The sequence below is a fragment of the Delphinapterus leucas genome, chromosome 1 (genome assembly GCF_059928025.1).
Source record: "Delphinapterus leucas isolate spDelLeu-1000000601 "Yukka" chromosome 1, BTC_Dleu_Yukka2, whole genome shotgun sequence".
NCBI lineage: Eukaryota > Metazoa > Chordata > Mammalia > Artiodactyla > Monodontidae > Delphinapterus > Delphinapterus leucas.
In genome coordinates this window covers 173,432,576-173,456,469 of record NC_143129.1, presented here as the reverse complement: position 1 = coordinate 173,456,469, position 23,894 = coordinate 173,432,576, and positions in this window count along the sequence as shown.

The window sequence follows — 23,894 nt, the reverse complement described above, 5'->3', positions numbered from 1 at the left end:
ATGCAAGGGTCTCTCTGTGTGTAATTTCAGGGCTTCTGCAGGTCCTCTAAGTTGCACAGACATATGCATGTGTGGAAATTACCCAAGACTAGGGAAAAAACACCCAAAGCATTAGAGAGGACAGTACAGAACTCACATAGGGTCTGGAACAGTGCCTATTCCCATGTACCAGACTGAGAATCCTCATAATTCACAGGGCATTGGGTAGAGTACTCAGAAGGCTCTTGCTTCAGTAGTAGGAATAATTATTCCTATACTGAATGCTGCTCTGGTCTCTCTGAACAAATCTCCAAAGCAGGAATTGAAAAGATCAAACTGTTTCCAAATAATGAAATTGTGTCCCAGAACAAAGATTAAGAATTTTTTTTATAGAAATACAAAAATATCCAGCATTCAATAAGGCAAAATTCACAATGTCTGGCATCAAATAAAAAATTACCATTCATGCAAAGAAGCAAGAATATATGACCCATAATGAAGATAAAAATCAATCAAAACCAATCCAGACTCGATATAGATGTTAGAATGATCAGATAAGGACATAAAACAGTTGTTATAACTGTATTCCATATGTTGAAAATACTAGAAGAAAGATTGAACATCTTAAGTAGAGAATTGAAGATATAAAAAAGGGACTCAGATGAAACAGCCATATATTAAAATTACAGTGTCTGAGATAAAAATACACAGGATGGGATTGATAGCAAACTAGACATTGCAGAAGAAAAGATCACTGAACTTGAATGCGTATCAATAAAAACTATTTTAAATAAAATCAAAGGGAAGCAGGACACAAAAATAAAAATGAATAGAGCATCAGTGATCTGCAGGACAACCTCAAGCATCCTAATATGTGAGTAAATGGAATCCTTAAAGGGCAGGAGAGAAAATGGACGAGGGAAAGAGGGACTATTAGAAAGAAAAATGTTAGAAGAAATAATGACTGACATTTTTCCAAATTGAGCCAAGAATCTCAAAGAACCCCAAGCACAAGAAAGAAGGAAGAAAACGACACCATCACATCATAATCAAGTTGCTCAAAACCAATGGTAAAGAGAAAATCTTAAAAGTAGCCAAAGAAAATAGACACATAATGTAAATACAAAGGAGCAAAGATAAAGGTGACAGCAGATTTCTTCTTAGAGACAATGCAAGTGAGAAGTCAGGGGAACCACATGTTTAAAGTACTGGAAAAAACCAATCCTCAAAATTGTCTATCTAGAATTCTATTCTACAGAAAAAATATTTTTCAGAAATGAAGGCGAAATAAAGACTTTTAAAGATATACAAATATATAAAGCCAAAATAATTCATTACCAGCAGAGCCACACAGTAAGTAGGAAGTATTTTTTAAAATATCCTTTAGGCAGAAGAAAAATGATACCAGATAGAATATGGATTTACACAAAGGAAATAAGGACACTGGAAATGATAATTATGAAGATTGAAATATAAGATTTTTTCTTATTATTTAAACTCTTTAAAAGATAACTGACCAAACAAAAAAATATAGCAAAGCAATGGAAAATTTATAGCATATGTAGATGTATAATGTATGAGAACAATACATTTTGCATCTATATATACATGTGGGATGCTGCTAATGCAGTGCTTAGCTGGAAATTTGTAGCACTAAGTATGTGTATCAGGAAAGGAAAAAGGTCTGAAATCCATGACCTTAGCTTTCACTTAAAGAAACTAGAAAAAGAAGATCAAATTAAAACCAAAGTAAGCAGAAGAAAGAAAATAATAAAAACAGGAGAGGAAGAAGAGAAGAGAAATGGAGGTATACTCTTTTAGGTTCTTATACTACTCACGAAGTGGTATAATATTGCTTGAAGATAGAATAATAAGTTAAATATGTATACTAGAAACCCTAAAACAACCATGAAAATAACAAAACAAAGAGTTACAACTAATAAGCAAAGAAGATAAAAGGAAATCAATTTATCTAAGAAGAAGGCAGAAATAGAGAAATACAACAAATAACAGATGGGACAATTAGAAAACAGATAATATTATGGTAGATTTAAACCGTATCAACAATCACATTAAATATGAATGACCTGAATACCTCAGTTAAAAGACAGACTTGTTAGACTGAACAAAAAGGCAAGACCCAACCATGTGCTGCTTACAAGAAACTTACTTTAAATATGAGGACACAAATAGGTTAAGAGTAAAATTATAGAAAAAGATATACCATGTGACACTAATGAAAGAAAGTTGGAGTGGCTGTATTATTATCAGACAAATTAGATTTCAAAGTAAAGAATTTGACCAGGGATAAAGAAGGTCATTTCATAATTATAAGGGGTCAATTCATCAAGAAGACATAATCCTAAATGTTTATGCACCTAATAAAAGATGTTCAAAATATAAGAAAAAAAACTGATAGAAATAGACAAATCCTCAAATATAATCAGAGATTTCAATACCTCTCTCTTGATAATCAATAGAACAAGTGGACAAAAATTAGTAAGGATATAGAAGCCTTGGACATTTTTAGCCAACTTGACTTTAGTGACATAGATAGAACATTCCACCCAAAACAGCAGAATACACATTCTTTTCAAGTGCACAAGGAATGGTTATAAGACAGAGTATATTATGGGCCATAAAGCAAGTTCAAAAATTTTAAATGATTTCAGTCATACAAAGTATGCTCACTGACCACAATGGAATTAAATTGGAAATCAATAAGAGGAAGATCTCTGAAAAATCCCTCCAATATCTGAAACTAAATAACACACTTCTAAATAACCCAAAGCTCAAAGAAGAAATTAAAAAGGAAATTATAAAATATTTTTTAACAGAATGAAAGTGAAAACAACATATCAAGTTTGTGTGAAGCTGCTAAAGCAGTACTTAGGTGGAAATCTGTCTAATTATCTGTATCAGAAAAGGAAACAGTTCTGAAATCCATGACCTCAGCTTTCACCTAAAGAAACTAGAGAAAGAAGATCAAATTAAAACCAAAGTAAGTAGAAAAAAAGAAATAATAAAAACAAGAGAGGAAATAAATGAAATAGAAAGCAGAAAAGCAAGAGAAACATTAATAAAACCAAAGGCTGGTTATTGAGAAGATCAATACAATTAATAACCTTCTAGTCATAGTGGTCAGGAAAGAAAGAAGTCACAAATTACCAATATCAACAATGAGAAAGGTAACATCCAAAGCCTACAGATATTTAAAGAATAATAAGAGAATATTATTAATAACTTAGTGCCAATAAATTCAATGACTTAGATGAAAAGGGCAGGTTCCTTGAAAGACACAAGCTACCAAAGGAGTCTCAAAAAGAAATAGATAACAAATAAATGTAGCCCTACATCTATTAAAGAAATTGCAGACTACTTAGAAACCGTCACATAAAGAAAACCTCAGCAATCACCAGTGAATTCTACCAAACATTTAAGGAAGAATAACATCAATCCTATACAAACTCTTCCACAAAATTAAACAGGAGGGAATACTCCCCTACACATGCTATGAGGCCAGCATTATTCTTACGCTAAAACCAGAAAATGACATTAAAAGAAAACTATAGTTAATATCCTTCATGAACAAAGTTGCAAAAATTCTTAATGAAATTGGATCCAACTATATATAAAAAGCATAACACATCATAACTAAGTGGGGCTTGTCCCAGGAACGCAAAGTTGGTTTAACATTTGAAAATTAATCATTTAATTCACAATATTAACAAACTGGAAAAGAACTTTATGATCATCCCAACAGATGCAGAAAAAATTTAACAAAAACAACACCCCTTCCTCATAAAAACCCTCAGCAAAAACTCTCACCATTTCTGTTTGTACTGGAAGTTCTAGCCAGTGCAGTAAGGGAAAATTACAAAAAAAAAAAAAAAAAAAAAAGGCAACCAGGTTGGAATGGAAGAAGTAAAACTGTTGCAGATGACATGATATTGTATGTAGAAAATCCAATGTGCACTAGAATTAATAACTGAATTTAGCAAGATTGCAGGATACAAGGTTAATATAAAAAAATTAATTTATTTCTACATAATAGCCATGAACAATCAGAAATTGAAAATCTAAAACACCATTTACACTAGCATCGAAAAATAAAAAATACTGAAAAACGATGTGCAAGACCTGTACCCTAAAAACGACAAAACATTGCTGAGAGAAATTAAAGAAAACCTAAACAAATAGAGCGATATATTACGTTCATGGGTTAGAAAACTCAGTATTGTTACAATGTTAATTCTCCTCAAATTGATGTATAGAGTTGAATTCTCAGCAGGCTTTTGTATAGAAATTGACAAGCTGATTCCAAGAGTCACATGGACCTAAAGCTATCAATGCAATTTTGAAAAGTGAGAGGACTTACACCATCTGATTTCAAGACTTTTATACAACACTGAGTGGTACTGGCATAAAGATAGATAAATAGGTCAACGGGATAGAAAAGAAAATCCAGAAATAGACACACACCTGTACGGCTAACTGACTCTGCAAAGGCAATCCAGTGGAGAGAGAATACTCTTTGTATCAAATGGTGTGGAACAATTGAATATTGGCATGGAGGTAGAAGGAAGGAAGGGAAATAAAGAAAAAAAGAACAAAAGCAAAGGACTTTCATCTATACTGCATACCATATTAAAACATTAACTCAAAAAGGATCATAGATCTAAGTGTAAAATCTAGAGCTATAAAATTCATAGAACTAAAAAAAAACCCAAAAAGATGCAGACAACATACCAGGCATACGGCCCCACTCCCTCTTCGTGAAGTCCTAGCTCCCCCGTGCACAGCTTAGAGACGGGTGATGAGCTCATGGCAGCAGATCCTCCTTTCATCATCTCAGTGATTTGGGTACCTCTTATCCCCAAACTGCCACTCTCCAAACTTCAGAAGTCGGCCAAGAAAAGAGTGTGAGGAGAAGCCAAAAAAGACACCACAGAGTAGGGGTGGTTTTCCCCTAAGGAAGTGAATATTCTTACCATTAAGCTACCTAGAAAGAAGTCAGCCTTATGGCAGGAAATAAAGACTCCTGGATGGGACTCGATTCAGGAAGGAGGAAATCTTTTCTGTGCTCTGTGGTCTTCAGGGCTGTTGCGACCAGAACTTTGAAGTGCAGATACCACAGAGCGCTCCCAGGGAAGGGGCGAGCTGGGCCCTAGTGTAGGAGCCAGGCCAGCAGCCTGGCCGAGGAGGGCCCTGCTCCTTCGTGGGAAAGCTAGTTTGTGTTTCAGGACCCTCGGAGTGACGCTCATCTGGTAAGAGCTCATAGTTCTTACTGAGGAGTGTGACCCATCTAGTATACCTAAACTTCCAACTTGCTATCAAAAGGAGCCTGGCCTTGGCTGTGCAGTGGGGAATCCAGAGAAAGACCTGTCCCTCACTTGGAAAGGCGTGGTAACAGGGGGAGCAATGACCTCTCTCTGCCCACTGCCCCCATCTGAGGCAGGATTGGTAGTGGCAGCAGAGAGAGACATGGCCAGGCAGCAGGATGCAGAGGCTGGAGTGGAAGACACAAGCTGACAGTGACCTGGTCCACTGGTCCCTTGAGACAACATCAGGAAGGGTTTTCAGTAATAGGCTGGGGAGATGCAGGCTGGAGGTCAGTCTCCATCTGGGTACAATGAGTGGAAACGTAGCCTTGTTTAGAAGCAATTACAGGGAGTCCCAGACCTACCAGTTACAGCAACAAAGCCATCAAGAACTTTAGGCCAAAGCTATGTGGACTCTCTTTAGCTTGCAGAAGTGAAATTGCTGTTGTCTTCTGACTGTCTTTTCTATGATGATCAGCAGTAAACTCTTAAAGCCAAAAAAAAAAAAAAAAAAAAAAAAATTAAAAGAAAATTTATAGAAGAAGACAGGGGGAAATCTTTGTGACCTTGGGTTAGGCAAATATTTCTTAGGTAAGACACCAAAAGCACCATCCATAAAAGAAGCAATGGACAAATTATACTTCACTAAAATATAAAAAAACTTCTACTATCCAAAAAACACTGTTATGAGAATGAAAAGATAAGCCACGGATTGGGAATTTTTTTCTAATAAAGGACTTATATCCAGAATACATAAAGAACTGTTAAAATTGTGAGTAAGAGAATATACAACCCAATTTTTTATTTTTTATTTTATTTTATTTTTTGGTACGCGGCCCTCTCACTGTTGTGGCCTCTCCCGTTGCGGAGCACAGGCTCCGGATGTGCAGGCTCAGCGGCCATGGCTCACGGACCTAGCCGCTCCGCGGCATGTGGGATCTTCCCGGACCGGGGCACGAACCCGTGTCCCCTGCATCGGCAGGAAGACTCTCAACCACTGTGCCATCAGGGAAGCCCCAACCCAATTTTTTAAATGGGCAAAAGTTTTGAACAGTTACTTCACCAAAGAAGACATATGGATGGCAAATAAGCATGTGAAAAGATGCTCAATGTTATTAGCCATTAGGGAAATGCAAATTAAAGCACAGTGAGATACCACCACACACCTATCAGAATGGCTGAAATCTAAAAGACTGACCATATCAGGTATTGATGGGAGCGCTAATAGGAATGTGAAATGGCACAAACCCTCTGGAAAAGAGTTTGGCGGTTTCTTATAAAGTTAAAATACACCTACTGTGGAATCCAATCATTCTAGTCCAGGTGCTCACCCAAGAGAAAAGAAGCCAAAAGTCTCATATATCCATACAAAGACTTGTACGTAAACATTCACGGCAGCCTTATTTGTAATAGTCCCAAACTGGAAATAACCAAATATCCATTAACAGGTGAATTGATAAACACATTATGATCTATCCATTCAATGGAATACTACTCAACAATAAAAAGGTACGAACTCTGATATATGAGACAACATGAATCAATCTCAATATAATTATTTTGCTGAGTGCAAAAGCCAGAGATGCATACTCTGTGATTCCATTAATGTAAAATTCTAGAAAATGCAAACTAATCTTTAGTGACGGAAAACAGATCCGGGGTTTCCTGGGTTCTTGGGGGAAGGAGGAATCAGGCGACCATCTCGTTTGTAGCTCTGGTTTCACAGGTGCACACATATGTCAAAGCTGATCAAACTGTACACTTTGAATAATTGAAGTTATATTATAAAAGCTATATAATAAACAGTAGGTAGGCAGTAAGTCAATACAGCTGTTTTAAAAAGCCATATTCACTTACTGCCTACCTGCTGTTTATGAACTATTACCTACCATTTACAAAGCGTTTTTGGATCTATAGAGATACACTCATTCATTCATTCAACAAGCACTTTTTAAAAAATTAATTCTTATTGGAGTATAATTGCTTTACAATGTTGTATTTGTTTCTGCTGTACAGCAAAGTGAATCAGCTATACGTGTACGTATGTCCACTCCTTTTTAGATTTCCTTCCCATTTAGGTCACCACAGATCATTGAGTAGGGTTCCCTGTCAACAAGAACTTTTTGAGCACCTACAAGGCTGTCGTATACTCTATATATGCTATATGCAAAGGTCTGGGAATACTTCAGTCAACCAAAGAGAAAAAAAAGTACTGAGCTCTTAGAGATCACATTCTCGGCTGGGGGAGAAGTGAGTGGGGAGACAAATGCTAACGAATAATTTAAATATTTAATATGCCAGGTGATGATAAGTACTATGATGGGAAAAGAAGCAAGGTCAGAGGATAGGGAGTGTGGGGTAGGGGTTGGGTTGCAATTTCTAACAGAGTCATCAGGGAAGGCCTCAATGACATTTGAGCAGAAACCTGAAGGAGATGAAGAAGCAAGGCATGTTGCTGTCTGGGAGGAGGGCTTCTGGACAGAAGGAAGGGTATGTGCAAAGGTCCTGAGGTGAGACTATGCTTGGTGGATCAAGATGTAGCAAGGATCCCAGTGTGTCTGGAGCAGAGTGAGCAAGAAGCAAGGAGTAGGAGATAAAGTCATGGTTGGGCCAGGTCAGGTTCAGCCATTGGAAGCACTTTGGCTTTTACAAACATGCAGGGGATCCTGCCCCTAGAAGGAGGGACAGGCTATGGATTAGCATTTTCTCTGGACCTCCGTGTGCCTTCTGCCTCGACAGTCAGAAAGCCTAGAGCCTGCCCCATTCTACTGCACCGATGGGCTCATACCTGGACAACACCCAGCACCATGCCTGGCACACAGTTGATGTCACGAAATGTTAACTGCGGTGACTGAATTGAGAGAGTAGATTGGGACAGCCTTCCTAGAGAGAGGCTCTGAGCTGGGCTGGAAGGTTTAGCAGACTCTGAAACTCTGCACTTGAAAACCATAGTTTCTGGAGGAAGCCAGAGGGACCCGCAGACTGTGGGTCCCCTGAGGGCGTGGAACCTATAGCCTCTAGTCTGCAGCAGGTCCTCAGTGCATGTTTGTTAAATGAATAAAAGAAGGGGGAAAGGAAGGAAGAAACAGTGGCACAACTGGGGCGAGCCAGACACAGACTTTCCTTTTCTATCTAAGGACTGCCCAGAGCCCTGAGAGACCCCCAGGTCCTGGAGCCAGAGAAACCAGGATTCAAATGCTAGCTCCACCCCTTTTCCTGTGAAGTTGTCGGGGGGAACTACCTGACTGCTGTTGTGTCTTCAGTGAAGCGGGGACAATGATAATAATTACTTCATGAGGTGCTTGTGATTATCAAATGAGATAATGAATGTGGCATCACCATCTTATGTGATGCGGGCCACATAGAGAATACTCAGTAGGTAATAAACTTGGCTTTTATTGAGTGCACTGAGGTGGCAGGCACTAGGCTGAGGGCTTTTCATGGGTGAACTCTAAATTTAAGCATTACAGCAACCCTGTGAAGTCAGTATCTTGATTCTCAACCCATCTAACGTCTAAGGATACAGAAGCTCAGAGAGGTTCAACAACTTGCCTGAAGTTGCACAGCTAGTGAGTGGAGCAGCAGGGACTTGAACCAGAGTCCATGCTTGTAGTCACTGTTCTGTCAGCCATCTCTCTCCCTCTACCTCTAACCAGAATGAGGCTTGGGGCTTTGTTCACTAGGCAAGGGGGAGCCATCACAGCTCTGGGGGAGGGGCACGAGGATCTGACTTCTCTCAGCCTTCTGCCTGAGGCTGGAGAAACACGAGGAAACTGAGGGGCGAGGAAGGGCATTTGTGCAAGAGAACTCCTCCTTGCTCTCCCAGTTGGGCTTGCTATAACCTTGAAGGAAATTGGGGAATGCGACCCCCAGATCCAGGTGGCCCCTGTGCTTGGACAAGAGCTGGGAGTGTTTATAGAGTTCCTGGGGGAACCTCAGGGTCCATAGCCTGCCCCCCCAAGAGGTACTCTTGCTGGCAGTGACCTGCCTGGTCAGGGAGGAGACCAAAGAGGTGCCTTGGGCTGGTCGTCTGGGCGGGTCTCACGGCAGCTGTAATTGCTGGGCACCAGAGCCCAGCCTGGGCCCTTTTATGGAGACATTTATAGCCAGCCCGTCTGGGGGACAATTCAAGTGGTTTTCTCTCTTTTGTGTCCCTTTAATAAACGAGAAGAAGAGACATCAAATTAAAGCTGATTCTGGAGAAACTTGGCTTTGTTGCGAGGCTCTGGGGAGGTCAGGGGAAGGTCATTCTGCTCTCTGACCCTGAGGCCTGGATTTCTTACTAACATGCTTTTAAAATGTACAGACTCAGATGTCAGGGCTAGTCGGGCCTTTGAGGTCACCCAAACCAACTCTCAGCCTTGTGCAGCAATTCCTGCTGGCACATTTGCAGCCTTCCAGGGATGGGGAGCTCACTACCTTAAGAGCAACCGTGCTGTCGACAGGCAGCTCTGCATAGCCCCTCTGCTTGGGGGCTGTTGAAACAGACAGGTGCGGGGTAAAGTCCCAGCTCTGTGCTCACCGGCAATAGCATCAGCCCCTGATCAAGGGCTCTCATCCCTGTGAGTTTCCACCTCTGTCAAACTTCAGTCATTCATTCAACACGTATTTTATCTTAGCCTGTGCTTCCCCAGAAGCAGACTCAAGACAAGGATTTGAATGCAAGTATTTGAAAAGTGCTCCCCGGAAGAACCATGGGGAAGGTGTCAAGGAGACTGAGACAGGGAAAGTGCTGTGGACTGAACTGCGTTCCCCCCAAAACAATGTTCAAGTCCTAACTCCTGGTATCTATGAATGTGACCATATTTGGAAGTAGGGTCTTTGCAGATGTAATGAAGTGAAGATGAGGCGATATTAGATTAGGGTGGATGCTAATTCAATGATTGGTGACCTTGTAGGATGTGGGCACACGGACACACACTGAAGGAAGACAGCCATGCGAAGACAGACACCCACACAGGGAAAATGCCATGTGCTGATGGAAGCAGAGATCGGAGTCACACGTCAAGGAACGCCAAGGATTGGCAGCCACCACCAGAAGGTAGGAGAGGGGCACGGAACCGGTTCTCCCTCTGAGCCTGCAAGAAGGAACCAACCCTGTCGACATCTTCATATTGGACTCTGGCCTCCTGAACTGTGAAACAATACATTTCTGTCGCTTTCAGCTACCGAGTTTGTGGTATTTTGCTATGGCGGCCCTAGAGACGAATACAGACGGGCAGGGGAGGAAACAATAAACCAAGAGCAGTACGCTGTTCAGCAGATGGCTGCTGTCGTGGGAAACTGGGGCTGGGTCGCTCTGCAGCGCTCAGGGAGACAGTGGACGAAATGCCCCAGCCAAGGGGAGGGAGCTGGGGTACTTGTCCACCAGCTGCCATCTCTCCTTGCCTGAAGGATGCTCCCGGGGACAGTGACACCCCGCCCCTGGCTTGACCAGTGTGTGGACAAGGAAGACTCAGGCAGCCAGAAAAGCCCCCGGATGAGAATTGCAGGTGGTGGAAGTTGGAAGTGTTGGGGTCAGGATGCACAGGAGGAGGACGCTGAGGGGATGTGGGTGAGGCACCAACACTGCCTGCCAGGTCTTTATTGAGTGCCTACTGTGTGTGCAGAGCACCATTCCAAGTACGTGGAAAGGAGCTCCCTAGCCAACAGGCCAGGCCCAGCCCTCCAGGATGGACACAGACAATAGTGTATCCTATGAACTCCTAGTAAACCAGGTGGCAGCCTTATGCCCGATAAAGCCAGAAGGGGTGCACAGTGATGGGGGTTGGCCAGGGTCACGGGGTGGCCCTCGTTGAACCGGGATGGTCAGAGCAGGTCTCTCTGAGGAAACCTGAATGTTGAGAAAATCCAAAGTTCAGACTTGTGGTGGAACAGCATTCTAGGCAGACAGAACAGCCAGTGTGGAGGCTCTGAGGATATGGAGATCTGCTGTGAGGATTAAAGGAGCAAAAGGACTGAGCTCAGGCCTGGAGCAGAGGAGGCTGGCAGCAACTGAGCCTCACTTCCCCCATTTCATGTTTTTGTTCCTAGTTCTGTCCTCCAGTCACCCAGAGGGGAAATTCCACTCCTGTTCCAAGGGAAACCCCTAGAGAGGCTCCAGGCGCAAGGGTCAGGTGGAAGGACCCAGGTTCCCCCAGCCCCGCCCCTCACAAGCTCTTTAACCTTGGACGAGATCTTTAGCTCTGAACCTCATTCGCCTTCTCTGTAAAATGCCAATAACAGTGTCTACCCCATAGGGTTGGTGTGAAGTTTAAAGGCTGCTTTTCCCAGGCAGAGAAAGGAGGACCACTGATACTCATGAGACTCCACCACTCAGCTGTTCCGGGCCAAACTGTGGTCAGCAAACATTCTCTGTTGTGAAGGAGAGTCATCGTTGTCCGATTAATTGGAAGAGAAATTTTATATATCTTTATACATCTTTAATTCATCAGTTTTAAAAAAAACCAGCAACCCTGGGATTCCACAAAAGCCCTGGAAGAAAGAATGAACCAGGAGTGAGGGATGGGTGGATGCTGGGCTGAGCCTTCTCTGTACATTTGCCCTTTTAAGTCTCACAACAAGAATGAAGGGGGGCAGCAGACTTTTAAGATTTCACTTTATTTGTTACACAGTTAATACATGCTTATTGGATTAAACTTTTTCAAAAATGTTGGAGTGTATAGAGTTTGAGATAAAAATCGTCCACCTCTCCCCCTTCCAATGTCCCTCTGCTACCTGTTTGGGTGTTTTCTTCCAAACTTTTCTGTGCTTGCAGACATATAAATGTAGGTTTTTTGTTTTTAACAAACATGGGACCATATTTGCCTTTTTAACTTAATGTGCTGTGGACATCTTCCCCTATCAATAATCCCAAGGTAGGAATTATCACCCCATTTTATTGGCGAAAGAACTAGGCTTGGACAGGTGAAGTATTTTGCTCAAGGTCTCAAACTGGTGCGTGGCAGCGCGGGCACTGGGACCCAGATCCGTCTGAATCTGGAGCACTAGGCCTCTCTGCTGCACTGAAATATTGTCACCAGCAATTCTTAGCATCTCAGCAGGACCTGGTAAGAGGAACTTCCTTCTGGAGGCAGAGGGCTGAGAGGGCAACAGAGAGGAGCAGACCTTTACAGGGGCAGGAGGTGAGGGGGTAGAGCGATTGTGGGGCTTGTTCAGGGAGGAAGGGACCAGCCGAGGGAGGCACAAGCCCCCTTCAGGTCTGGACAGGTGGGTGCAGAGGTGCCAGGAGGGAGGGGGCTGGGTGCCAGGGCCCCCTGCCTAATGGGTCCATCTGCCTGCCTGCCTGCTGTGTCAGCTCAGAGGCATCGGGTCTGCCCCCCCGGGAGGGATGCTGGGATCCTGTGAAGCAGCGCAGCGGGGAGTTGTTCAACTTTTGCTTGAATGACTCCAGAGATGGGTGGCTCCTTACCTCCTAAGGAAGCTGGTTCCCTTTTGGATCGCTATCTGGGTTGGTTGCATAGTGGAACGAGCTTGGGTCTTGGAGGCAGACCCAGGTGCTTCTGGGGATGATAGAAGAGACGATGACGATAAAATCTGTTCCAGCTGTATGCGGGGAGGGAGGGCTGAGGGAGCCTCAGTTTCCCCTTCTGGCTTCCTCTGGCTCAGTGTTTATCTAATTGCAGGTCACAAACCATGACTGAATCATGACATTAATTTAGTGGGCTGTGACCAGCATCTTACAAAAGGAACAGAACGGAATAGGATGGAAAATATCGGCGTGCATCTCAAGCAGTCAAGGATGAGACTCGGTTTGTGAAGTTTTTCTGCCAGCCTGGGGGCAGCATGCTGGTTAGGTGGGCACAGAGGGACCGCTGCATACCTGGTGGGGGCAGGGCCCTCCCACAGCGCCGAGGGTGGCCTGGAGGGGCTCCCAGGCTCAGGCGCCTCTTCCTGCCCAACCCGCACCAAGCAGGGCCCCAGGGGCGGTGGGAACGGGAGATCCTCTCCTCTCTCCCCAGCGCATCCACTGGGCTCTGAGCAGCCCCATAAATCGTCTGCCCGGAGTCAGGGGCACAGAACTCCCTGATTTATGCCCTGCCGGCCCGCCCCCTCTGCCTCCCTCCCAGGCTTTATGGGGCCAAGGCCTGGCAAGCTGCTGGCTCCAGACAGGCCCTGCAGTTGCCGTGGCGACCGGTTCAGGCTGCGCCATCATCTGTGCTCTGGCCCTTCCCTCCCTCACGCTCTCCTCGGGGCTGGCTTTTTAACAGCACCAATGGGCCTTCTCTTCCACTAACCTGGCCCTTCCCGAAGAGTGGCCTGCACGTCCTCTGGGCCCCCTGCATCAGTATCACAGTGAAGCGCAGATGTAGAACATGCTAAGACGAGGCAGCATGGGCTGCTGGGTGACTGCTTGGCCTTAGAATCCCATCGACCAGGGTTCGAATCCAGCTCTTCCACTTCAAGGCCGGCAATCACAGTGCCTACCTCGTGCTCTTGTCGAGAATCAGCAAGAGTCTACAGGGAAAGTGCTGGGCCCTTTCACTGGCACTTAAACCTTTTTAACTCTCCATTGCCTCATCCGTAAAGTGGGTATAATAACATCTCCATACACTGCTCTCTCCCAGGGCCTGCAAGAGTGTCTGCATGTCCACGCTGCATAAATGTGAGTGAATAAATGAAGCTCATACAGGTCCTTACTCAAGAGCATAATTGTGGTGGATTAAAGATGGCCATAGGGCTTCCCTGGTGGCGCAGTGGTTGAGAGTCTGCCTGCCAATGCAGGGGACACGGGTTCGAGCCCTGGTCTGGGAAGATCCCACATGCTGCGGAGCAGCTAGGCCCGTGAGCCACAACTACTGAGCCTGCGCGTCTGGAGCCTGTGCTCTGCAACAAGAGAGGACGCGACAGTGAGAGGCCTGCGCACCACGATGAAGAGTGGCCCCTGCTCGCCGCAACTAGAGAAAGCCCTCGCACAGAAACGAAGACCCAACACAGCCAAAAATAAATAAATAAATAAATAAATAAATAAAAGATGGCCATAAATCCTCCAACCCTCCTCCCACTGAGATGTGGGGCTCAGTTCTTCTCCCCTGGAATCTGGACTGGCCTCAGTGCTTGCTCGTAGCCAACAGAATGTGGCAGGAGTGATGCTGCCAGTCTTCCCAGTTGGGTCAGAAGGAGTCTTGCTGCTTCGCTTTCGTCTCATTGAACCCCCATCGCCCTGTAAGGAATTTGATCACCCTGAGTGGAGCTGAGCTGGAGAGACCACGCAGGGAGACCCTGAGCCTCCACGAAGACAGAGGGGGACGCCCAGCCAGCCCCCAGCCCTTCCTGCCCCAGGTGTTGCAGGCATCCCAGCCGAGACAGAGATGAGCTGTCCCCACCGAGCCCTACCCAAATTGCAGAGTCACAAACAAAAGAAATAACTACCATTGTTTTAAGCCACCAAGTTTTGGGTTAATTGGTTCTGCAGCATGGATTTTGGAGAGCAAGGTGTAAAGCCCTGGCCTCAGGCGTAATAATAAGCACGTAACAAGTGCTCAGTGAAGGAAGCAGTAATGGTAGCAGTAGTGGTTGTATGGATTCTGGCTGTTGTTGCCAGGGAGCAAAAGAGCCTAATTATTCAGAAGTGAGGCTCTGGAGGCAGACTGCCTAGGTCTGGATCCCGACTACTAACTCTGCAAACGTGGACAATTACTCTCCTTCTCCAGGCCTCGGTTTCTTCATCTGTATAAAAGCAAGAATGACAGTTGACTACTCTGTAGGCCCATCGTGAGCCATTAACGAGATGGTACATATAAGGTGGGCACAGTGCTTGGCACAGAGTGAGCGCTGGTATGGGACGGCCACCTTCAACAGCATCAATATTGGCATCGTTATCTCCAATCTGGTATTTAAAGTGCGCTCTCTCATCTTATAAGACCTTAAAAGGGTCAGAGCTAGAGGGAATGAATCTATTGAGTGCAACCCTCCATCATGCAGAGGGGATTGGGTTGCTGGTGGAAGCTCTGAGTTATGATATTTTTATCTTTAAAAAGAACTCTGGGTGGCCCATCTAAAAGTCAAATAAATAATAACTATGACAATGGAGGAGAAGGAGGAGGAGGGGAGGTGGGATTTGCCTAGTGGAGCTCACCTACATCATTGCTTCTAGAAACAGCCCGAGGAATTTGTTCTTCACCAGCTGCTAAACTCAGTGAGCTTCTGGGGTTGGGGGCTGGGGAAGCTTCTCACAGATTTTTTGGGATTGGTCATCCCTGCCTATTTGTTGGCCACCATCAGGATCTTCCAAATCAGCTGGCTCATCTTCTTATTGTATGTATGAGGATCCAGAGAGGGACAGTGACTTGGCCAAGGTCACACAGCACATCAGGGGCAATGCTGGGATCAGAACCCAGGGCTCCTGCCTCCCAGCCTGTAGCTTTCTAGGCTGCTTCCAGCCTCAGTTGCAACACTTTTTGGAGGGGCCTTTACTTACAAAGCCTCCAGGGATAGGTTTTGCCCTCTCCCTGCCTGCCTACCGTGGACTTCCTTGCATTAAAATTCTCATCGAGGGAGTCTTAGCTATTATTCATTTCTTTCCAAATGGAATTCTCGCATCTGACAGGGGGCCTCTGGGGAAGACGGCGTATGTTATCTGTAAGCTCATCTCCGGCCACAGCTTGAGCAGAACAGGGATGGTTTTCTCATTCCCTTTCAGCAGATGGGGAAAGAAAGGCCCAGAACAGGGAAATGAGCCTCTCTTTGCTCATCTCAAACACCACTATGGAGTCTCCTTACTAAACAACTAGCAGACACCCATCTACATGGCACAGTTAGAAGGGCTCTAAGAATGCTGGAAGCTTCCTTGCTCAAAAATGGTCTCCTCCCTCATTTTGTACCAAGCCTGAAAGCCCACCTTTGGAGTTTACTGCTTTTGAGTCAGGAAGGCATTAATGCAGATGCTCCTGGTGGCCATGCTGCTGAGCCGACAGTAATGAGGTAGGATGGAAAAATACAGGATTTGAAGTCACTGAATCTGGCTTTGCCACTCATTGCCTGTGTGATGTCGAGCAAGCCATTTTACCCTTCTGAGCCTCAGTTTCTTCATCTCTAAATGAGGTCACCATTGAACCTACCCCACCCCCAGGAAAGTGAAATGTACAGTTCTAGTTGCCTGTGGCCACATAACAAACCACCCTGAAACTTAATGGCTTGAAAGGCAACAGCAATCTTTTGTTTTGCTTGTGAATTTGCACTTTGGGCAGGGCTCAGCAGGGACAGCTGGTCTCTACTCCACACGGTGTCAGCTGGGGCTGGTTGACTGGGTCTGGGGGATCCCTTTCCAAGATGGAACACTTACATGACTGGTAGTCCGTTTCTCCCTGCGTGGACCTCTCCATGGAGCAGCTTGGATTTCCTCATACCATGGTGGCTGGGTTCCAAGAGACGGGAAGTTGGTGTGGACCCAGAAAGTGTTACAGTAACACTTCTATTATGTTCTTTTGACTAAGGAATCCCAGAGCTCAGAGAAGGGGCATAGGGAATAGCATTTACCACAGTTGAAATGAAATAGGTATTTGTTATTATTTGTTGACATCTGTTTCCCTTCTCCTCCCCCACCACAGTATCTTGTTCATTGCTGTAAACCCAGAGCCTAGAACAGTGCCTGGAAGATAGATCTTCATTTAATATTAGTAAATATATTGATGAATGAATGAACGAATGCCTCTCCCCGACACTCCAACCCTGGATCCTGGTTGCTCGGGCTGAGGCCAGGGGCCAGGGGTTATGGAAGGGACCCTGGCTCTAGCATCTGAGGCCTGGGTTTGGGCCCTGACTCGGGCCCCAGGGTGCTAGATGACCTTGGGCAAGTCACAGACTTCTCTGTGGGTGTCAGCAAAATCCAGTAAAACCAGACCCTGGCTTTTCAACTTGTGTCATCAAAACCCCTGCATATGACTTGCTTTAATTAAGATAAGAGCGCAGTGAAATGTTTGGACTTGTTGTTCATTCTTTGATGTTCGTCCTTTTCTGTTGTTGTTTTTGATGTCCAGGGGCTTGAAGGACTAGACTTGGGTTCTTGGCCTTTGCTGGCGGGCTGCCTGCCGTCTGCTGTTTGCCTTGTTAAAAGCACTTATGATCTAATAAAGCGAGATGGATGTGGCCTCCCTGGGGATGAAACACTTTCTATTCTCCATATTTACTGTGTTTCTCAGCTGCATTCATGGCTGATGTTTTTTGAGTATAAACTAAATACTAAGCCCCGGGCTAAGTTTCACTTAATCTTCAAAACAACTCAGTGAGTGAGGTGCTGCTATAGTCCCCATTCTAGACAGGAAGAAACAGAGGCTCTGAGAGGCTTGGGAACTTGCCTAAGGTCACTGGGGAGTAGGCTGGGAAGTAGAGGTGCCAAGATATGGACCCAGCATGGCTGCCCATGGGCTGCTGGTGGCCCTGGCTTGATGGGAAGCAGACAGGGAATCTAGTCCTGTATAGCAGTGGTCCCCAACCTTTTTGGCACCAGGGACTGGTTTCGTGGAAGACAATTATTCCACTGACGGGGCGGGGGGTGGGGGAGGGCGGGGATGATTCAGGGGGTAATGCAAGCGATGGGGAGCGATAGGGAGCAGCAGATGAAGCTTTGCTCGCTCGCGCTGCTCAGCTCCTGCTGAGCGGCCCAGTTCCTAACAGGCTGTGGACCGATACCAGTCCACAGCCCAGGGTTTGGGGACCCCTGCTGTATAGGATAGGGAGCAGGTGAACCTTGGCCTCTAAGTTTGCTCAGTGCCCTTTTTAGGCATTGGAGAGAGACAACAGGCCTATGAGGTATCGTTTCTATGACCCCCATTTTACAGGTGGGAAAACTGAGGCTCAGAGAGGTTGCACAAAGGAGACTGGCTCCAGGGAAGGATGGGGCCTTTGGGACTGCCTGCTCCTCTGCCTGTTTCATTGTCCAAGGTTAGGTCAGGCCAAGACCTGAGTCTTTTGCTGGTCACGTGTGTGAGACAGTGGCTAAGCTGACTTTGGTATCTTACTGACCAGCAAAGACAGTGGAAGGGATGTGGCTGTGCCTCGCTGCGTGGTTCTGAGTGGAGTGGTCCTCAGGAAGATGAAATGATGTGGGAAAGCATCCCACATCCCTGGTTCCCAAAGTGGAACCAGGAGGTGCTGATGGGGAGCTGGGGCAGCCATGGAAGTTGGTTCTCTTCTCTGGTGCTTGGCTGGAGCTGTGGGTGCCCCCAGGAGTGCAAATAGCCCAGCAATGTCTCCCACTTTTAGTCCATTGCAGTGCCAGAAATTCCACTGTTAACAGCTTCTCCTAGGAAAAGCACATGGTGCAGGGGGGTCGGGGGGTGGGGTGGGGTGTGAATGCCCTCGAGAGGGGACTTTCAGGGCAGCTGAGGAACTTTGCTCTCCTTATCTGGGAAATGGAACAAATACCAGCCCCACCAGGTGTGAAAGCTCCTGGCACAGTGCCTGGCACCCCAGAGGGCAAGAGACACTTGTTCATTCTGAACTGAGGGGTCAGCCCAGTAGACCCCAAGCACCTGGGCTTGATGTAGAGCAAAGGACCCAGGCCTCACGGGCCTGCAGGTACCCACGAGATCACCCTGACATCAATACCCAGGTGAAGAAGGTTCTTAGACCTCATCGCCCCACCAGCCCCCCTCCCCCTCCCCAGCTGGAAGGCCGCTTACTTCCTGCACCTCCCAAGGTGTGCCCTGCCCATCGCGTCCTGTAACAAGTTTGCTCAGAGTCTTAATATCTTGGTAGGGGCCTTACTGCTGCCCCAGCTACAGGTGCTCCATGAAAGAGCCTCACCGGGTGTGCCCACACCCTACCCTGAGCTTCCAGGTGCCAGAGCTGCTGTGGGGCTTGCAGTGAGGTGGCCACGGGGTGAGCTTAGGCCAACTCTAGTTCAGGATGTGTCACCCTGTTATGCAGTAGCCATCCCTGGGCCCTGGTCTTTCGTGGTCTCCATGACAACGGCTTGGGTAGCTTCTTCTCTCGCCCTTTTCTCCATCAGGGCTTAAAACCAGTGCTCAGGGGCTTCCCTGGGGCGCAGTGGTTGAGAGTCCGCCTGCCGATGCAGGGGACGCAGGTTTGTGCCCCGGTCCGGGAAGATCCCACATGCCGCGGAGCGGCTGGGCCCGTGAGCCATGGCCGCTGATTCTGCGCGTCTGGAGCCTGTGCTCTACAACGGGAGAGGCCGCAGCAGTGAGTGGCCCGCGTACCGCAAAAAAAACAAAAAAAACAGTGCTCAGGCAGAAGACACACCTTTTACCCCAGTGCCCCTTCCTTGACCCCAAGCACCCAATTCCTCCCCGCTCCATGCGTCCCTACCTGGAGAGGACCTTCCAGGGCCACCATCAGCCAGACACAGGATCCAAGCATGGGCCAAGCAGCACAGCCTGCTACAGACAAAGGGAGTCTGGCCAGCCCTCCCACTGAGTGCAGGGGACAGCACCGCCAGAGGGTCAGGCCCTCCTGCTATGTGCCCTAGGCAAGTCCCTGCCCTCCCTGGACCGCTCTGGGGAGGGTAATGCCCAAGGGCCCATCCAGCTCGAACATTCTGAGGCCCTGGGCCTTCTCCATGCCTACAACAGCCAGTGGCGCCAGGGCCACCTGACCCCGGTCCCTCTTTTCCATTCAGGCCAGGCCGCCAGAACAGCCCGGAGGCCCTTATCACGCACAGCTATCTTCATTGTTTGCATAGCACTCATTTCCCCTCGGCTAAGAAAACATGTTTGCAAAATCAGATTTCTCTGGAAAGCCGGCAGGTTAAAAGGAAAGGAAACGGTTTGAGTTCTGTGAAGCAGGGATCTGAAGGCAGGGATTGACCTCTGACATTTGCCCCCACTTCTCTGGGTCCCCTTGATTAGAGCAAGCAGGGCCCGATCCCAAATTCTAGCCCCTAAGGAACCCCCTACACCTCCCCCAAATCTATTCCAGGCCCACAGGCCGCTGAGGCTTAGAGAGGCTTAGAGCTTTTCTCAGGGTCACACAGAGTGGAGACTCCCCCTCTCCAGAACCTTCAGTGGCTCCCTATTGCTGGCAGGGGAAGCCCACATGCAGCCTGGTATTCAAGGTCTTCCTTTTCCTGCATGTGGCTTTTTAGTTCTAGATACCCCAAATCCTCACTGTCCCATATGGGCTCATCTCTGCGACAAGTACACCTCCCCCAACCCCATCTGTATCTGCTACATAGCTCTATCCATAGCTCTTACTCCTCAAGGCTCCACTCGGATCCTGCTTCTTCCAGGAAGCCTTCCCTGACTAGCCCTGCCACTCTCTGAGGGACCCTAGCCATACCACAAGCATTGTGGGGTCACTTCTCTTTTGCACTCACCCTCTCCCGACCACTACCACCACCAGGATTAAATCCTGTTTGAGCCCAGCTTCTTTCTGGGTCAGAGCCTGGTCCTTACCCCCAAGAGCTGGCCTGGCCTGCTCAGGGCCACTGTGGGCCACCAAGGAGAGAACTAAAGGTTTTCCAAGGGAAAAAAAAAAATGACACCAACAGTGGCGATTGGCTGCCTAAGGGCCTCACCCTGGGGCTTTTGTTAAAAAATGACTTTTCCTGGTATTAAAAATGGACAAATCATGGGTACAGTCACAAACATGCCACCGTGCAGCCATTAACAAGATGAGACGGAACTACCTGTGCCCGCACGGAAAGCTGTCCACAATGAAAATGCAAGTTGTAGGAAGAAATGCACATATGACCACATTTGTTTTTAACTGGAAAAATAGACACCTCCCGTGGCCCCCATGTGCTCAGCACTGGTTTAAGCACTTCGTGTGCATTAACTCACTTCGTTCTCATAATGATCCTGCACAGTAGGTACCACAATTGCCCCATTTTACAGATGAGCAAACTGAGGTTAAGAGGTGGGATTCAAGTGCATGCTGCAGGCAAGGTCAACCCCTCCCCTGTGCAGTCTGCTCTGTGGTCTCTATGCGGTTCTGTGTTTATGTATATATATAACCAAAGGCACAGAAAAACTTAGCAGGATGCTCCTCTGGGCCTCGGGTAGAGTGGGGTTTGGAGGGAGAGAAATGGAAGGACTTTTATTTCCTCTTCTTATATTTTGTATTGTTTGGCTCTCACGAATAATATAGTTTAAAATGAATTTTAAAAATAGAAAAAGCAGCACATAGTCATCGTAGAAAACTCAGAAAAGAGAAGAGAAAGACCCCAGAAATCAGAATCAGCCTGGCCTCTTGGAGCTGGCAGGGAAGCATACCCAGGGCCATGGGACTCTGAAAGCATCACCACAGAAGTGGGTAACTGGGATTATTCCAGGGCCAGTGACATCAGCATGGGGAGCAGACTTCAGCTCAATGTGAGAGATACTGTATGACCAATCAGAGCTGTTCCACCATGAAACATGGCAGTCTTGTTCCGTAGTGAGCTGCCTGTCAGCGGAGGCATGCAAATTGGTGCCAGGTGCTGGATCAGCACTGTGTTGCTTGCTAAATATGTCACGTGAGTTAGTCTGATTTTCAACCCCTGCCACCTACCTTTAACCCAAGCTGGACAGTAACAGAATGTACCTGCAAGGATGGAGTGCAGCACTGATTGGTTAAAAAATAACAAACAACTATAAAACAAAGATGAAGAGCCTTGCACAGGTACAGCAGTTTGCAGCTCACAGAATCCCTTGGCCTTGTGTCATGTGATTTCAGGGCCTCCCAACATTATAGGCAGAAACACTTTGCAGAGGAGAAAACAGAGGCTCAGAGGGGTACGGACTTGCTCAAGGTCACCCAGCTGGTCCAGAGGCCCCGACTCTGGCCTGGTGTGCCATCCCACACCTGGGTGCTTCTCACAGCAATAGTTCATCTCCCTTACAGCATCCAGCCCCCGCTGGGTGCTCAGGTCCTGGGTTCTAGTCTAGCTCTGGTCCCACATGCCGTGTGATGCTGAGCAAGACCCTGCCCTTCTGGTGCTGGGTTCCATGCATCCAGTTCCTCTCCAGTTCCAATCTGCCTGTCACGCACCCAGTTCCTCAGTTTTCTTAGCTTTTCCCCTGACGGTAGGCCCCAAGGAGTCCTTGGTGGGATGGGGGAGGGGAGGGCCCATGGGGTGTTGGACACCCAGATGCTTGGATCCTTCTCTTATTCTGTGCAGATTTATAAGGGTGTGTTCCTGAACTTTCACTCACTGTCCACAGCCCAGCACATGGTCTAAAAACAACAGATCCGATGAAAGAGATCTCACCGGCAGATGAAAGCGGGAGGGAGACCGGCCTCCCACAGCCCTGGCCTGGCCCCAGGCCCACTGCATACTCTGGTCAAGGCCAAGTCAGGGCCTGCACAGTCTGGAGAGGCCTGGAGAAGGCGCCCGCCCACCCAGGGGTCTGGGGCTTCAAGGGGTCCTGGGTGCTAAACCTTGAATGAGGTACTGGGGGAGGCAAGAGGGAACAAAGACCCAAGCCCTGTCCAGGGGCAAGTGGACTCACATGCCAGGAAGAGGGATTTGGTGGAGCCGAATCAGACAACAGCCAGGCGTCAGCCAGGATGGAGATGCACGACACCCAGGTGCCATGCCCACTCCCTCCCCCAGCGCTGTCCGGCCACTCTCTGGTCACTCACTCTGCTCCAGCCACTCTGGCTTCCTTTCTGTTCCTTGAAACTCAACAAGCTCATCCCCCACCTCAGGGCCTTTGCACATGCTGCTCCCTCTGTGGAACACTCTTCTCCCCACTGTTCCCAAGACCTCTCATCTTTCAGGTCTCTGATTAAATGTCACCTCCTCTGGGAGGCCTCCAACTGGTAACCCAATCTGTTCTCCAGTCCAGTCCAGTCCTCTGTCTTCCTAATGGTACTTGGCACAATTTATGATCATTTGTTTTAATGATTTAGTTGTAAGCTCCATGAGGATGTGCCCTTTACATTGTTCCTCTGGGTAAGGGGGGCCAGCTCTGCCACCAACACGCTGCGTTGGGATCAGGCATCAGCTCCCTTGAAAATAACAGCAAACAAGGTTTAGCTCTTGTCACGTGTAAAGGCGCTTCCTGTATATGACCTTACGTAGTGCTCATAGCAATCGAACCAGGCTGGTAGGAGTATCATCCCCATTTCACAGACGAAGAGACCAAGGCTGAGCGAGATTAATGCTATTCCTTGGCTACAGCCCCCAGCACTGTCTGCTGTGTACACAAGGCCTCCTCCACTGCCCGATCTCCCAGGGGCCTTGCTCACCTTTGGGACCCTTGGGTGCTCCGTGTGTGAGCAATGCGGTGCAGGAAATCAAACTGGTCATCAGGCATAACGTCTGTTGGCTGCTGAGCAGATTTCCCTCTGGTTGGGAGAAGAGGGATTCCAAGGGTTAGGGAAGCTGGAGCTGGCTGTGGGGTTGCTGTGAGCAATGGTGGGGGAAGGGATGCTATGAGAGGAGATGGGGGAGGTCCGGGCTCTCCCTGCACAGGTCCCACCTCTCAGGGACCCCAAGGACCCCTCCCAGCCTTCAGAGTGGGACCTCTGGTGTTTCCAAGGGGAGGGAACTGGACCCTCCCTGGGGGTGCTGGTGGGAGGAGGGTGGTGGACAGTTAACCTTGCTCTGGGAGGAAGCCACTGGGCACCAGGAGTAGAATCTTCCACACCCTTTGTGCTCCCTTGGTCCAGACAATTCTCTGAGGAAATGATCCAGGGCAAGGACAGCGG